Below are 2,500 nucleotides of genomic sequence, written 5' to 3' on the forward strand. Positions count from 1 at the left end.
TGTGTGTCTTTGTGTGTGAGTGTTTGTACACACTATGTTGTGTGCTAATACAGGGTATGTGTGAAGCGTCAAATGCTGTAGTGTCGTGCATAGAGTTAGTGCATGTTGCTACTGCCTTGTGCTCTGTGTGCTACTGTTACACTTGATACTGACCAGTAAGATGTACTTAATACTGCCACAGTAAAAGTTACTTAGTGTTATATGATCAGGGTGACTTTTGAACACTGGAAATAAATCATGTACTCGTCCCGGCAGTAGCCCCGTGGCACTCAAAATTTCCCTGGAATTTTCTAGTGTTTACTTTACAATTCTCTTTTGCCATATTTCGGCGCATAACTCGTCCCGCAGCTTTGAGAAAACCCCGACAATATATACATCAAAACGTGCGGCTCGATCGGGGGAGGGGTGCTATGACTTTTGGTGTTGAAATTCCAATTTTTCCCAAAGTTATTCCCAAAACAACACAGGCATAATCCTCCATTGGAAATGAATGGGAATTTCTTTTTAAACACAAAATGTCATCTTTTTTCAGAATCACCTAGCTCTCTCATACTTGCACATATAAATGTGATTCAAACTTTAAAACGAAGGAAAACTTGTGCTCTCTTCACAACACTAAACTGTTTTAACATAACATGTAAACTTTTAAAAGTATGATCAGTCAAACGAGGAGTGGAAGTCAATTTTTCTTGAAAGTTAGAGTGGAAACATCAGTTATTGACACTCTTACTGCTCAAATGCAGGCCAGGCAGGTGTGTGTGTGTGTGTGTGTGTGTGTGTGTGTGTGTGTGTGTGTGTGTGTGTGTCTTTGTACACACTATGTTGTGTGCTAATACAGGGTATGTGTGAAGCGTCAAGTGCTGTAGTGTCGTGCATAGAGTTAGTGCATGTTCCTACTCTCTGCTGTACTCGTCCCGGCAGTAGCCCCGTGGCACTCAAAATTTCCCTGGAATTTTCTAGTGTTTACTTTACAATTCTCTTTTGCCATATTTCGGCGCATAACTCGTCCCGCAGCTTTGAGAAAACCCCGACAATATATACATCAAAACGTGCGGCTCGATCGGGGGAGGGGTGCTATGACTTTTGGTGTTGAAATTCCTATTTTTCCCAAAGTTATTCCCAAAACAACACAGGCATAATCCTCCATTGGAAATGAATGGGAATTTCTTTTTAAACACAAAATGTCATCTTTTTTCAGAATCACCTAGCTCTCTCATACTTGCACATATAAATGTGATTCAAACTTTAAAACGAAGGAAAACTTGTGCTCTCTTCACAACACTAAACTGTTTTAACATAACATGTAAACTTTTAAAAGTATGATCAGTCAAACGAGGAGTGGAAGTCAATTTTTCTTGAAAGTTAGAGTGGAAACATCAGTTATTGACACTCTTACTGCTCAAATGCAGGCCAGGCAGGTGTGTGTGTGTGTGTGTGTGTGTGTGTGTGTGTGTGTGTGTCTTTGTACACACTATGTTGTGTGCTAATACAGGGTATGTGTGAAGCGTCAAGTGCTGTAGTGTCGTGCATAGAGTTAGTGCATGTTCCTACTCTCTGCTGTACTCGTCCCGGCAGTAGCCCCGTGGCACTCAAAATTTCCCTGGAATTTTCTAGTGTTTACTTTACAATTCTCTTTTGCCATATTTCGGCGCGTAACTCCTCCCGCAGCTTTGAGAAAACCCCGACAATATATACATCAAAACGTGCGGCTCGATCGGGGGATGGGTGCTATGACTTTTGGTGTTGAAATTCCAATTTTTCCCAAAGTTATTCCCGAAACAAAACAGGCATAATTCTCCATTGGGAATGAATGGGAATTTCTTTTTGAACACAAAATTTCATCTTTTTTCAGAATCACCTAGCTCTCTTATACTTGCACATAGAAATGTGATTCAAACTTTAAAACGAAGGACAACTTGTTCTCTCTTCACAACACTAAACTGTTTTAACATAACATGTAAACTTTTCAAACTATGAGCAGTCAAACGAGAGTGGAAGTCACTTTTTCTTCAAAGTTAAGAGTGGAAGCGGCAGTTATTGACAGTCTTACTGCTCAAATGAAGGCCAGGCAGGTGTGTGTGTGTGTGTGTGTGTCTTTGTGTGTGTGTTTTGTACACACTATGTAGTGTGCTAACATTATATGTGAAGTGTAAAGTGCTGTAGTGTCGTGCATAGAGTTAGTGCATGTTGCTCCTGCCTTGTGCTCTGTGTGCTACTCTCTGCTGTACTCGTCCCGGCAGTAGCCCCGTGGCACTCAAAATTTCCCTGGAATTTTCTAGTGTTTACTTTACAATTCTCTTTTGCCAAATTTCGGCGCGTAACTCCTCCCACAGCTTTGAGAAAACCCCAACAATATATACATCAAAAGGTGCGGCTCGATCGGGGGAGGGGTGCTATGACTTTTGGTGTTGAAATTCCTATTTTTCCCAAAGTTATTCCCGAAACAAAACAGGCATAATTCTCCATTGGGAATGAATGGGAATTTCTTTTTGAACACAAA

Source organism: Scomber japonicus, chromosome 20 (assembly GCF_027409825.1).
Source record: "Scomber japonicus isolate fScoJap1 chromosome 20, fScoJap1.pri, whole genome shotgun sequence".
Lineage (NCBI taxonomy): Eukaryota > Metazoa > Chordata > Actinopteri > Scombriformes > Scombridae > Scomber > Scomber japonicus.